Source organism: Choloepus didactylus, chromosome 9 (genome assembly GCF_015220235.1).
Source record: "Choloepus didactylus isolate mChoDid1 chromosome 9, mChoDid1.pri, whole genome shotgun sequence".
Classification (NCBI taxonomy): Eukaryota; Metazoa; Chordata; class Mammalia; order Pilosa; family Megalonychidae; genus Choloepus; species Choloepus didactylus.
In genome coordinates this window covers 116,598,938-116,614,798 of record NC_051315.1, presented here as the reverse complement: position 1 = coordinate 116,614,798, position 15,861 = coordinate 116,598,938, and the positions used below count along the sequence as shown (strand labels likewise).

The window sequence follows — 15,861 nt, the reverse complement described above, 5'->3', positions numbered from 1 at the left end:
ACTTTAAACCCCTCACCTTCGCCCAACCCGCTGCAGCGAAGCCATTGTCAAGCGCCCGGGCACCACACCAACACTGAGCTCCAGCCTCGCTGAGCCACCGTCAACCCCTTTTTCCCTTCCCTTACCTCCCCCTTCCCTCACCCTTAGCGGCCTCTCCGGTAAAGCCTCTTCCTCTAATTAGAAAAGAAAGGGGAATTGCGGGTAGCTGAGCTTGTGCCTCAGCTTGCCAGGCCTGGGCCAGGGGACCTGATCACCCCCTGGGGAGGGTAGTAGGTACGGGCGTGAGTGCCCTCTGCAGCCCCCCCGAGCCTGAGGAGCGAGGTCAAGGCAGCTCCCTTTTCCTCACCCAAAATGCCACTGGCAGGGGAGGCTTGCCGGAGGAAACCGCCTTTCTCCCAACTGCCCTTTCCCCACTTCCTTATCTTACCCACATACTCCCTTGTGCCAAGGCCACTCCTGCCACCGCCAGTGCGCATGCACCGTGGCCAAAACAACCCCCGCCCGTTGCAACGGCTCCTGCGTCCTCTCAGAACCAATCCTAGCCCCTCTCCCTTCAATATTGCCATTTAAGGCTGCTTCACCTCCTTTCCAGCCCTGCCCTTCTTACCAGCCTATATAACCTGTAATCACCCCTGAATAAATCTCTTTGGCGCATACTCCTACTGGATGAAGAGTGTTTTTTGTCCTTATCGCCGCCCTCCACACCTTGCACGCCTCTCGCCGAGGACCCTGGCCACGTCCTCCGCCTCGCCCTCGCCTCCGGGAAAGAGCCCCCGCCGCCGGTACCCTTTAAGCAGCCCCGAGAGCTGAGGGCTCGGCTACCGGCCGCCACTCCCCCTAGAAGCAGTAACCCCGACCGCATAAGTCTGTACGTAGTAAGATGAAAAGAGGGTCTTGAACAGTGAATAATGGAGGTGGGTGTCAGATTTCAGTGGTTTGAGGTGTGAATGGAGTTTTTTTTTGTTTTTTTGTTTTTTTGTTTTTTGCTGTGAATGGGGAGAACAGAGATGGGAGGGGGGGATGGAGATATGCAGTAAAGGGAGAGATTTTTCTGTTTCCTTATTTTTATTGGGTAGATTTGAGCATGTTGATGGACTTACATGTTGTTATAATTAAGCTGCAGAGAAGGGGAGTTTGAAAATAGAATAGAGACGCACATACAGGAAGAAGGATCCTAGGGAAGAGAGAAAGGACAGGATCCATAATAGAGGTGAAAGGACTTATATTTAGGATGAGGGGCAACTTTTCCATTGCCACAGGAAGGAAGGAGAAACAACTTGTGGCAGATGGAATATATTTGTAGAGATGGTTTAGAAAATTGATGAGCTCTTCTCTGATAACATTTACTTTCCCTGCAAGGTAGGAGATGAGACAATTTTCATGGAGTGAGGAGGAGAAGTAGGCATCAGGGGATGAAGCAACATGGAGATTTAAAATATCCCCTCTGGGGAATGGAATAGAAGACCTGGCTGGGTGAACGGTCTGGAGAGATTAGGGTCCTAACTGTCAAATTGTCATTAGTGAGTTTCTTAGTTTCCTAAGACTGCTACAACAAAGTACCACACTGGGTGGCTTAAGACAACAGAAAATTTATTTTCTCACAATTCTAGAGGCTGGAAGTATGAAATCAAGGTGTTGGAAGGGCCATTCTTCCTGTGAAACATGTGGAGGAGAATCCTCCTTTGCCTCTCCCAGGCTTTTGGTGGTTTTTGGCAATCTTGTGTGTTCTTTGGCTTGTAGATATATCTCCCTCCATCTTCACTTGGTTTTCTCCTCCTGTTTGTCTGTGTCTCCTCTCCCTTTCTTATAAGGACACCACTCATGTTGGATTGAGGGTCCACACTACTCCAGTATGACCTCATTTTAACTTAATTCCATTTGCAATGACCCTGTTTCTATATAAGGTCACATTCCCAGGTACTGACGGTTAGGACTCAACGTATCTTTCCAGGGACATGATTCAATCTTTAACAGTGAGCATCCCTCATAGATGCTGTCTGATTTTGCCATTATCTCCAGCAGAGTCCAGTGGCCAGGCTATAGAAGAGGTGGATAATTGGATTGACTAAGATTCCAACATGGTTGATTGCTTATGTCATACTCACCAGCCTTCTCCCTTCCTCCTTCCCAAGGACACTGTTTTTGGTGAAGCGCCCACTTTCCTCAGATTAGCCATGTTCTTCAAGGGAGGCTGGACCATCGAAGCCAACCATGAGGGTCTCCTTACCAATGACTGGTTTGGGGAAGGGCATGAGCATGTGATGCATTTGTAGGCAGTTAGGGATAGGGAATTGTTTCCTTCCTTCTAACAAGAGGCAGAAGGAAATTATGGCACCCCCCCCGTTTTTTTTTTTTTTTTTTTTTTAGGTTGTTTTCTGAGTTTTATTGATTCATTTTCCCACTACAGTCCATATCGCAGTGAATATACTCAGAGCATTTTTGGTCCTCAATGAGTACATGGAAGTAAATATTTAAAAGTGAAAATGCCAGGAAGAAGGGTATTCAATTTTGATAGATTTTTGTTAGATGATGTGCCAAAATTTGCAGCATATTACATTTCCAAAATGATGCCCGCCCCCACATAATCTCATTATCTGGATTTATGTCTATAGCTCATTACTTTATTTGTATTTCTTTTGCCCTTTGCATGTTTGTTTCCCTCTCTCTGTTTAGACCTTCTTTTTTAGTTTAATTATTTATTCTAAGTGTTTTTTAACTTTTAATAATTTTATAGTTATATACTATATTTTAATTTTTTAAAAGAAACATAAACAAGCACACTTCATTAACTTATCAAATCTAAAGTTAATATATTTACCTTCTGAGAAGAAAGTGACCTTCAGTTAAGTAACTGCAAATGTTCCATCCTGATTTTTAAGCTAATTTTGTATTATTTTGTTTCTGAAACCCAATGACCCATTACTGACATTGTCTTACACATCCAATTTAGATTCCCTGCATACTTTGCACTTTCTTTATCATTTAGGGTCGCTGTCCTTCTTTCTGAAGTTTATCTCTCTGTGTTTCCTTTACCCGGAAAAGGGGATAATTTGGGGGAGGGTCCATTCCAAGATCAACATCACTTTGGGAGGGGTGACTAAGCAGAGATGGTGGGATTAGTGGAGAAAGTTTTCATCCCCTCCATAGCAGGCACCAGCCCCCCCCCCCTTTTTTTTTTTTTTAACCTTAGGGTGCTATCCTGCCTACAGGTGATGCTTGGTGAGTTAACTAAAGCCAAGGTGACATGTAGGGATGTAGGCTTGAAACATGGAAAGAACTTGGAGCTTGATAACATAATTGAACCAGCTGCCTTGTTGTTATGTGAGATAATTGGCTTTCCTAATTGTTTATGCTATCTTGAGTAGGTGTTTTGTTATTTCAAGCTGCAAGCATTCTCCTTGATACATCAGATGAACATGTTGGAACAACAGTGGCACAAAAGACATTGAGGATATTAGCTAGTTCCTGCTTGAGGATATGGATCCTGCAATATAAGATGGAGGGAGAAGGAAATGATGACAGGAGAGGGCTGATGTGTACAGAAAGTAGAGGGCTCTTGACACGGACATCACAAAGAAGTCAAAGAAGAAATGTTTGGGGAGTAACTGATGAGGAAGTTGGAAGAAACTAGAGAGAGGGGAAGGTCTGAACTTATTTAGATACATTGGGATTTTCCTAATGTCATTTTTAAAAAACAATTTTATTGAGATATATATATATTCAAATACCATACAATCATACAAAGTGTACAATCAATGGCTTTAAGAATAATCACAGAGTTGTGCATTCATCACCACAATAAATTTTAGAACAATTTCATTACTCCAGAAAGAAAAACCCCATATCCCTTAGCAGTTACCTCTCAATCCCTCTATGCTTCCCCAGCCCTACATAACCACTAATCTAATTCTGTCTTTATAGATTTATTAATATTTACATTTCATATCCATGGAATCATACAATGTCTAGTACTTTGTGTTTGGTTTCTGTCACTTAGCATAATGTTTTTTTAATTATTATTTTTTTTTAGAGAAGTATGTTTACAGAAAAGTCATGTAAAAAATAAATGTTCCCTTTGAATAGGAAGTGAGATATGGTAGGTCTGTATAGGTTAGAGTGAAATAGCAACATATACCAAAGTAATTTGGGCAGAGAATAAAAATATATATTTGGGCCCCCTCTGAGGAGCTAGGGAAGGATGCAGAGGTGTTGGACTTCCTCACCTGGTTTGTTGCTGATGTTCTCACAAACACTGGGGACTGATGACTTGACATGCTGAGCCTTCTGTCTTGGGGCTTGCCCATATGAGGCTCCTTACTGCAAAGGAGACGCTAAGCCTGTTTATAATTGTGCCTAAGAGTCTCCCCCTGAGTACCTCTTTGTTGCTCAGATGTGGCCCCCTCTCTCTAACTAAGCCACCTTGGCAGGTGAACTCACTGCCCTCCTCCTTACGTGGGACCTGACTCCCAGGGGTGTAAATCTCCCTGGCAATGCAGGATATGACTCCCGGGGATGAATCTGAACCCGCCATCGTGGGATTGAGAACATCTTCTTGACCAAAAGGGGGATGCGAAATGAAAAGAAATAAAGCTTCAGTGGCTGAGAGATTTCAAGTGGAGTCAAGAGGTCACTCTGGTGGACATTCTTACACACTATATAGATAACACTTTTTAGGTTTTAATGTATTGGAATAGCTAGAAGTAAATACCTGAAACTACCAAATTCCAACCGAGTAGCCTTGACTCTTGAAGACGATTGTATAACAATGTAGCTTACAAGGGGTGATGTGACTGTGATTGTAAAAACCTTGTGGATCACACTCCCTTTATCCAGTGTATGGATGGATGAGTAGAAAAACGGGGACAAAAACTAAATGAAAAATAGGGTAGGATGTGGGGGATGATTTGGGTCTTCTTTTTTATTTTTTTTTTTTATTCTTATTTTGATTCTTTCTGGTACAAGGAAAATGTTCAAAAATAGATTGGGATGATGAAATGCATAACTGTATGATGGTACTGTGAACAGTTGATTGTACACCATGGATGACTGTGTGGTATGTGAATATATCTCAATAAAACTGAATTAGGAAAAAAAAGGCAGTGCAGTGTCACGGGACAATATGCTTGAGTAACCATCTGGCCCTGATCCAGACTGAACTTGCAGCCATGACCTCATTTATATCGTGTTCTAGCCAAATCAGTGATAGAGGCTTTCATTCCTTACATGCCCTCATTCCTTCTATTCAATCATCCCTTACTGAGTGCTGCAAGGTACTAACCTGGGAACAAAGAGATAAAAATTATCATCCTTCTCCCCTCTGAGTTTTCACAGGTTAATAGGTGAGAGAGAAAACTGAACAGAAGTTTCCACACCATGCATCGTGAGAAGTACAATGACAAAGTAAGCACAGACTACTAAGAGAGTACAGACCAGGGGCACGTACATGATTTTCTCACTCTAGGACAGGAACAGTGTTTCACGTGCTAACTTTGATAAACATTCACATTTCATGTCCCTCCCACAAAAAGAGTCCCAGCCCCATAAGCGCATTCCTCCACTGATAATTGCAATAGTTCTTTTTTCCTACCAGCATCTACTTTTCATAATTCAAGTTAAAAAACAGTCTTTTCTTCCCAATAAAAAAATGTTGATCATATTGAAAAAAAAAAAAACGTTCCCATATACCTTCCTATTTTTGACACTTTGCATTAGTGTTGTACCTTTGTTACAGTTGATGAAAGAATATGAAAATATTACTGTTAACTATGGTCCATAGATTACATTAAATGTATTTTTCCCATATACCACCCTATTATTAATACCTTGTAATGTGTTGTTCATGAAAGAACATTCTTACACTTGTACTATTAACCACAGTCCATCAACTACAACAGGGCCCACTTTGTTATATGGTCCCATATTTTATCTTTTAACTTTCCTTCTAGTAATATACATCACCCAAAACTTCCTCTTTCAACCACATTCACAAACGTAATTGAGCACTGTTAATTATACTCACAATATGTGCTACCATCACCACTAACCATTTCCAAACATTTGCAATCAACCTAAATAGAAATTCTTCACAAATTAAGCACCAGCTCCCCATTCTCTTAATGATATTTAGTCTTCCAATCCATGAACATGGCATGTCTTTCCATTTATTTAGGTCTTATTTGATTTCTTTTAGCAACATTTTGTAGTTTTCTGTTTACAAGTCCTTTACATTCTTAGTTAAATTTATTCCTAGATATTTGATTCTTTTAGTTGCTATTATAAATAGAATTTTTTTCTTGATTTCCTCCTCAGATTATTCATTACTAGTGTTTAGAAACACTACTGATTTTTAAAAATATTTTGATTGTGAAATATATCATATATACATAAAAGTGATAAATTTCAAAGTACAACTTAACAAGTAGTTATAGAGCAAATTTCAAAGTATAGTATGGGTTACAGTTCCACACTTTCAGGTATTTCCTTCTGGCTGCTCTGATACCCTAGAAACTGAAAAGAAATATCTATATACTGATTCAGTAGTCATAACCATTTGTTGAATCCTAACTTCTCTGTTACAATTCCTTCCTCTCATTTGATCATTCTCTCAATCTTCAGGGATATTTGGGTGATGATCATTCTAACTTCTTCATGTTGAAAAGGGATGTTGATGTTATGGGGTAGGGGAATGCAACTGGTTGATGTCCTGGGAGAGATTGGTACCTCTAAGTTTCAGGATTTATCTGGCATAGGAGCGGTCTGGAGGTTTTGTGTCTGAAAAATAAACTTAATAAGTAAAACTTTTATAGAGTCTTAGAGCCCTGGGTTTTCTTTAGGATTTTCAGGAATACTGTTGGTTGGGGCTTGGCATAGCATGGAAGTTTGTAATATCTGGCTGAAGCTTGCATATAATTAACCTCCAGAATGACCTCTCAACTCTATCTGAAATCTTGTAGCCACTGAAACCTTATTTTGTTACATTTCTTTTCCCCCTTTTGGTCAAAAAGGCATTGTCAATGCCACGATGCTATCCCATGATGCTAGGGCCAGGCTCATCCCTGGGAGTCATGTCCCATGTTGCCAGGGAGACTTATACCCTTGAAAGCCATGTCCCACAAAGTGGGAAGGTAATGACTTTGAAACACTACTAATTTTTGTATGTTGATCTTGTATCCTGCCACTTTGCTGAACTTGTTTATTAGTTCTAGCAAATTTTTTTTGTAGACTTTTTGGGACTTTCTATATATAGACTCATGTTATCTGCAAATAGTGCAAGTTTTACTCCTTCCTTTCGAATTTGGATTTATTTCTTTTTCTTGCTTAACTGGTCTAGACAGAACTTCCAGCACAATTTGAATAACAGTGGTGACAGTGGGCATCCTTGTCTTGTTCCAGATCTTAGAGGGAAAGCTTTCAGTTTTTCACCATTGAGTATGATGTTAGCTGTGGGTTTTTCATCTATGCCCTTTATCATGTTGAGGAAGCTTCCTTCTATCCCTATTTTAAAAAGGCATTTTATTGAGAAAGAATGCTGGGTTTTGTCAAATGCTTTTTCTGCATCAATTGAAGTGATCATGGTTTTTTCCCCTCCTTGATTTATTTTTTTAAATTTGTTTTTATTGAGATATATTCACATACCATGCAGTCATACAAAGCCTACATTCAATTGTTCACAGTACCATTATATAGTTGTGCATTCATCACCAAAATTAATTTTTGAACATTTTCATTACCACACACACAAAAATAATAATAAAAATTAAAGTGAAAAAGACCAATTAAAGTAAAAAAGAACACTGGGTGCCTTTTGGTTTTTTTTGCCCCAATTTTTCTACTCATTCATCCATACGTTGGACAAAGGAGAGTGTGGTCCATATGGCTTTCCCAATCACATTGTCACCCCTCATAAGCTACATTTTTATGCAGTCATCTTCAAGATTCATGGATTCTGGGTTGTAGTTTGATAGTTTCAGGTATTTACTTCTAGCTATTCCAATTCATTAGAACCTAAACAGGGCTGTCTATATTGTGCGTAAGAGTGCCCACCAGAGTGAACTCTCAGCTCCTTTTGGAATCTCTCAGCCACTGAAACTTATTTCATTTCCCCTTGATTTATTAATGTGTATATTACATTAATTGATTTACTTGTGTTGAATCACCCTTGCATACCTGGGATAAAACACTTGATCATGTGTGTCATTCTTTTAACGTGATGTTGGATTCAATTTGCAAGTATTTTATTCTCTAACAGTGTCATTTTTGAGAATCCATTTGGTTTCCTATTTTGATAACTGTGAGTGTCTCTACAAAGGAATTAATATAGAGTCCTGACAGTACAACTGGGACAGATGAGAGTATCCTGTCACCTTTCAGATGCTTTGGAAGTAAAGAAGAAAAACGGTATGTTTCAGAGGACATTTGTGGTGTTTTGTGTCTAGTGAGGAGATTCACTTTTAATAGGTGGCTGAAAATTGTGTTTTTTTCTCCATCCATGCTCAATGCCAATTGGAGAAGATGATAATCATCAAGCCTCACTAATGTCCACACTCATGCATTTAATATTCCAGGCTTTTCCACATATGCCATTGTTGGAAAACAGAATAGTTGCTGTGAAGCAGAGCATTTTTATTTGAGTATTTACTTTTAATGGACAATTTTTTGCTATGGCATTCATAGCATAAGTGCCTGATTGCCACTGTCTTACCCATTTCTTCCAATGATGCCATTTTTATAACAGGTTATTCTTCTGGAGACAGGGCCTAATATTTTATTCATGCTTTACGTGAAACAAGGAGTGCTGAGTTCACAGAGAAGCTTTGCTTATGATTTTCTCTGTTCTTTATTAGAAAAGTTATGAGTTTGCAGAACAATCATGCATAAGATACAGGATTCCTGTATGTCCTGGTTTGAATAAGTTATATACAGATTAGTTTGTTTCCATGGAGATGTGACCTCACCGATTCAAGGTGGGTCTTAATTGTCTTTTCTGGAGTCCTTTTAGAGAGAATAAAAGGCAGAGACATTTTGGAGAGAGCTCAGAGAAGCTAAGATATATAATCCAGAGTTTGCCCCTGGGAGAAGCTAAAAGAGAAGCTAAGAGAGAGAAGCTAAGACAGAAGCCCAGAGACATTTTGAAGAAAGCCACAGAAACCAGAAGCTAAACCTGGTAGAGGACCAGCAGACATTGGCCACGTGCCTCCCCATGTGACAGAGGAACCCTGGATGCCATTGACCTTTCTTCAGAGAAGGTATCATCCTCTTGATGCCTTAATTGGGATGTTTTCATGGTCTTAGAACTGTAAATTTTTGAACTAATAACCTCCTATTGTAAAAGCCAATCCATTTCAGGTATATTGCATCTGGCAGCTTTAGCAATTCAAAACACCATACACCATCCCACCACCAATACCTTGCAATGGTGTGGATCATTTGTTACAACTGATGATAGCACTTTTTAATAATTGTACTATTAACTAAAATCCATGGTTTAACTTAGGGTTCACTGTTTGTGTAGTGTAGTTCAATGGATTTTAAAAAAATTTTTGTTCTGTTACCATATATACAATCTAACATTTCCCCTTTTAATCATATTTAGATATATATTTCAGTCCTGTTTAATGCATTCACAATGTTATGCTACCTTCACCACCACCCATTACCAAAATATTTCCATCATTTCAAATAGTAATCCTGTACATTTTAAACTTTAATTTCTCATTCCCTATGTCCCCCTCCCCTGTCCCCTGATAACCTATATTCTAGATTATGACTCTATGAGTTTGCTTATTCTAATTGCTTCAAATTGTTTCAAATCAGTGAGACCTTACAGTATTTGTCCTTTTGTTTCTGGCTTATTTCGCTCAACATGATGTCTTTATCCTTGTTGATGCACCCATCAGGACTTCATTCTTTTTTTATAGCTGAAAAATATTCCATTGAGTGTATGTACCACATTTTGTTTATCCATTCATTGGTTGATGGACACTTGGTTTGCTTCCACCTTCGGGCAATTGTGAATAATGCTGTTATGAACATCAGTGTGAAAATATCTGTTTGAACCCCTGCTTTTAATTCTTTTGGGTATATACCTAGTAGTGGGATTGTCAGGTCATATGGTAGTTCTATACTTAGCTCTCTGAGGAACTAACATACTGTCTTCCAGAGTGGCTGCACCATTTTACATTCCCACCAGCAATGAATGAGTGTCCCTATTTCTCTGCATCCTTTCCAACACCAGTTATTTTGTTTTTTAAATAGCAGTCATTCTAATGGGTGTGAAATGGTGCGTCACTGTGGTTTTTGATTTGCATTTCCCTGATGGCTAATAATGTTGATAATCTTTTCATGTGCTTTCTGGCCATTTGTATATCTTCTTTGGAGAGATGTCTGTTCAAGACATGGGGAATTCAATTCTACCATGTGCCTAGAAGGCAGAAAGCCAGAAATATTTAGTGAACAGAACCGATAATCTCCACAGAAGCAATGCACACTCATTGAAGAAAATTTGGAAAAGATTAAAAAAAGAGGTAAAAACAAATGTTGCCTACAGTTTAATTTCAGTAACAAGAAGGACTGACTAGAAAAGAAACCCTTCTCACTATAAATAACTGAAATGCTGGTTCAATTATGATAAACACTTTTATTTGCACTTGAAAGAAGGGAGCCCTCAAAGATTAAGAGGAAATTTGAGGCCAAAGGGGAAGCTTGGGGAGAAACTGATTTCCTAGGATATAGGTCCTAGAGGCTGGGGCTGGGATGTAACACCTACTGGAGAACAGGAAGAAAGGCTTAAAGGGGGAATTGAGATGGGGTTCATCTAAGAAAAGAGGACAGAAAATCTTTGCCCACTGACTTGGAGAAGTGGCAGGAAACTAGCTGTCCATCTGGAGGAGAGTTTCCTGTGACAAATTGAAACTCTAATCCTGTACTACAGGCTGCTGTGTAATCTGGCATTAATACCCACTTAGATCAGGATTCTAAGCAGAGAAATTAACATAAAAATTGATCTAAGTCATAAAAGAATTCTGGGTCCCCAAAAGAATATATTACAAATGATTCTTTAAGGAGCCTGGCATAATTACTGAGGGAAATCACTTGAAATTCTATCATCCAAAAACAAAATTGAATCAAGTGTTGGTAAAACTGACTCTAGTCAATTTTCTACATACAGATTTTTTTTTACATGGTTTCAACCCTAGAACTTTGAATCATGAAACACAGGATTTTCTGCAACAAAATTTTTGAGTCACTGAACATAGTTGAAATCCTGCAGTAAACATTTTTTCCCTGATTGCAGCACTTTCTTCTGACATAGCAAAAGTCTTGTTTCCTCTTTCTACCTAAGAAATGTGGCTCTCGGCTGTCAAAAAGAAAAAAGAAATTCACACCCAAAGAGGAATTTAGAGAAGGATCGAGAGAGAAAACCTGACTCAGTAAGAATCTGCAGAGCTTCTGCTGGCTCCAATCGCTCGGTTGATTTAAGCAGGTATTTCTCTCAGCAAAGGGATTTCTCTTTAACTCAACACTCGCCACATCCGAGTCTCCTGATTTCCGGCTTCACATCTAATTAGATTGGAAGATAGATATTTCTCCAGATTATCTTGTGGATATTTGTTGAAGGGATTATAAATCTGGAGGTTGTTTGGATGTGCTCAGTGACATACTTCTGTTTGTCCTGGAAGGAGTCAGAATGGACGGCCTGGGGGCAGGATGAGTGGGCATGAATGATGCGGCTATTGAGTAGCTCAGTCTCTCTTTGGAATTCTTCGTAGTTACATATGTGACCTTAGTCATAATGCATGATGTTTCCTTGAGCAGGGTGCATGAGGTCTACCCTCTGGCAATGATAAATCTATTTACACCAGGTGTGGATGGTTTGGGGGAAGCCAGCCACTCATGTCTTCCCCACAGGTTCTAGTCAGTTGAGGACAGACACAAAAGCCAAGTGGGGATTGAAAGATAGCATCTAGTTTTCAATGAAAAAAGCTGGTCGGAAGAATTCTACAGAGCATCCTCTCCCTTAAAACTAGGCCTCCAGACTCCTAACCTCTGACTTTCCCACTTAGTTGCAAAAGAAGAGATTAGAACAGAGAGCGAGCTGATTATTAGGCTGTGTCCACTAATTCTGCGTATTGCCTTGTGGCACACATTTCTATGCTCATCAGTATTTTTCCCATTCCTCTGCCACTTCCTCAACACATGGAAGATCATATTTCTTAACCTTCTTTGCAGCTTGGGTGAACCATGCAACTAGCTCTGGCCAATGGGCTGCAGCAGTGACTGTTGGGCTGAAGCATTGAGGGCACAATTCTTTACGCTCCCTGGCTGGAGTCCAGGACACCAGATTGAATCTACCTAGAATGCTGAGCCACCACCTGGAAAACAGTAACCCTGGAGACAGTCCCAGACCCAAAGCAGACTTTGGTGAGTAAGAAGTAAACTTTGGTTGCGTTAAACCACTGGGATTTTGGTGCTAATTTTTACTACAGCCACATGAAAGCTTATCCTAACTGATATGTGCATGAGACTAGAAGTGCTAATACCTATCTTTCCTTGCACTGTTGTCCAAGAGGGCAAAAGGATGAAAAAGAGAGTGATTTTCAGTGCAGACACCCTCTTGTTTACATGGTCCAATGAATGCCAGACTCTCAAATCATATCGGTTATTTGTCCCAAAGAGAAAGAGCAAGTGGGGAGGTGGCAAATGGGCAGAGGAGCATTAATACAATGTTGTTCCCTTTGGGGAAGCAAATCAGAAATCCTGAGGTGAATATTGTGCTATTCCACCCTTGGGTATGAGGGTTTGTATCACCTCACCAAGCAAGCCACCGAGATTGGCAGAGGTGCTAACCAAGGGTGAAGGGAATCTACAATGGGTGGTGGAGGTGGGGGATGAGAGGATCTGTTATGACATCTGATCAAATGCAACAGCAGGAACTATAGTTTGTCTCACTAACCCTTCTAAATTCCCCAGGAGATAAGAGCAGTCCGAATCTTGGAGAAGCTGTTTCCAGAAGTATCAAACTTACTATACCAAATGAGTCTGAGTGGCACAAGGGGTCAATTCTGAGGTGCTCCACCCAAATCCCCATTTTAGGACTAATGCACCCGTTCCCCAGCAGATTGGAATTTCGGCTGCTTACAACTCACAATTGTGTCTGTCACGAGGAATTGCTCTCAGCTGTAGGTAACTGCCTTGCCCAAAGCTATGCCCTTTCTCAGCAAGATGGCCCATCATCAATGCTTGGCTGTTGTGGGAATACAAAGTCCCGGCCCCTTTGTCTCAATCTGGGACAAGCCTGACTGTCTGCCTGGCTCCAGAGCTCCCATAGGATAGGCTGAGGCCTCAGGTGCAATTGCTTTGCAGGTCAGCTCCTCTCCCTGTCTATTCCTGACCTCCCCACTTCTTACAGGTCTATCTCCTGAGAATCCCAATAAACCTTCTGCACACCTTTCTCCATCTCAACATGTGGTCCCAGGGAAACCAACCTAAGGAGACTTCCCTCTGTGAAAAGTTTAAAGGGAGAGTTCATGTTGCCTTCCAATACTAGGATTCCCTATATACAGAGAACTTAGGGAAGGAAATAAACATATATGATGAAGACCTAACATTTTCTCTGCACCAAGCTAGATTATGTTTTTCATGTTATTTGCACATCCTGGTATAGAAACTGAGCTTAAGGAGTGACTTGCCCAAAGTCATTCCTTGACTGACTGAAACTGTCCCTATTTTTCTTTTCTCTGTTGTGAGAAGTTTTTTCCAGAAGAAAATGTGTTGTATTCAAAATCTCATCAATATGGCCCTGAAAGAAATGAGATTCCCCAGTTCCAAAATAGCCTTTCATTTCAAAACCTCTGATAACTGGAATAGGGCATGGAGTATTCTGTTTTCTCAACTTTAATTTGTTACTCAATCTTCTTCTAGTGCATGTGGGTAACTGTATGAGCCCACTCTCCTGCTTTAATTTAGTATAGTATAATAATTCAAATTAAGTCTTTGGTGATTCAGAACCTTATCTCAACATAATTGTTTGTTTTCCATGCAACAATCCTGTAAATATAGAATGTATAGGAAATTGAGATGAATATGTACTGATTGCAAGTTATTCCCTGAAATTTATTATGAAGAAATCTTTAATGTCACTTCTTAGCTGTGTTACTTTCCCTTAAATATAGCATTTGCAAAACAAAACAAGATAAAACTTGGTTAATGGAAGGTTCTAATTAGTTATGGTCTAGTTAATTGATGTTTTACTGAACAGACTAAAAACATTCTAAATGACATGTCATTAGATGACTTGGGATAAATAAAGAAACAAAACAGAAAATTCCTGAGCATTTAAGAAAAAAAACAGCTGACTGGAGGTGTCAGTATGGGTTACCCTTTTTTTTTAATGTACAGATTCATTTTTAACCTCCTAATTGCAGATGTCTGGTTAGTCTGTTTTCACTGAAGTACAATTTTAGTGCATTTCTCTCTTATTAGTAATTTTGCTTGCTTTTCTTTTTTATTGATCATTACCAGTTTCCTTTGGACACATGTAAGGCTGGTCATTTTCAATGCAAAAAGTGTTATATCACTCCCTGGTAAGCTCACATTGTTTTACGTTCAGGATTTACCTTCAGAATTTTCCATTGGGAGTTGCCTGTAGTGTTCCCACAAAGGAAAAACAAGACCTAAGAAAATGACAGATGTTATCATTGTTGAGGGAAAGCATCGACTCTATTAATGTTTAATAGATCCCCAAGTCCATGGAAACAGGAAGTTTACACTAAACTTCAAATACTTCGCATTTCTTACAGGAAAGAAAGAAATCAAGGATTTTTATTGACCATTCAGCCTATGCAAAAGGTGAAATAACACTGACAAAAGATTGATAAGAAGAAATTTGTAGGATATAACTTGTTTGAAAAAAAAAGTAAAATTAAATACAAAAAGATCAACTCTGGGTGCCTTTTGTTCCTATTGCAAGTAATTTGGACTACCCCACTTGATTTATCTTCAGTAGTCTGTTTCTCATTTCATTTTAGGGATCTCTTCTGAGAATTTCTGGACCTTCTTGGTAGAACTTTTCTAGACCAAGTCTCCAACAATAGCACAGGAGCTGAAAACTGCAGGCCCTTAGGGCAGTCCTCTGGGCCATTTTGTTAGGTCACCACTGAAAGGTGAATGTTTGAATTAGGGTTATATCACTAATGATCTTTCTGGTTATTTTTATTATTCTACTCATGTCAGAGGTGAGACATTCTCTTAAAGTTACTGCTTCAAAAATAGGAAATACTAGAAATAGAACCAGCTGATCTTACACGGAGCTAAATACCAAGTCTTGCCTTTAGCATTGGTTAGGGAAACGTTTCTTCATATTGGGCATAAAATTTCCTTAAGAAAATGATGTAAAGAAAATAATATAATAGGTAAGACTGTTTTTTTTTTTTTTCTGTTTTTGATAATGAATATATTTTTCTGGTTTTCTGAGGAAACGGGTGAGACTGAAGTCTACTGAGAGAATTGCCTTGAAAATCCAGTGTACTTGTTGACTTGATAAGCCTCTTTCTAGGGATGTTGCCTTATCCTGTAGACATGTGAAGGATTAGTGAATGCCCTGTGGGTTTTTTGTTTGTTTGTTTTTTAAAGATATATCCCTTCCCTAGGGCAAAACTGAAATCCTCTTATTTCCAGGATGCTACATTAAGATAGGAAATGTGGGATGAAGTTGGGAAGTGCCAATGAAGTCTTTAGAGCCTGAGGTCCTTGCTACTTCTGGAGCAGAAGCTATGCTCCTTCCCCCACCAAAAGCTGGGCCAAGCAGGTCACATAACTCCAGGCAGACCAATTGCGGTTAACGAGATTCATCCCGGGAATTGG

General features: G+C 39.6%; 1 long non-coding RNA gene across 1 annotated transcript in view; it reads left to right on the top strand.

The window, feature by feature from the left end:
• The window catches only part of LOC119544322, a 68,056-nt gene that overhangs the window by 32,791 nt on the left and 19,404 nt on the right, over window positions 1–15,861 (top strand). The window contains exon 4 of the long non-coding RNA XR_005218816.1: window positions 12,229–12,420. This is a non-coding gene — a long non-coding RNA (uncharacterized LOC119544322). The remainder of the gene's footprint in view (window positions 1–12,228; window positions 12,421–15,861) is intronic.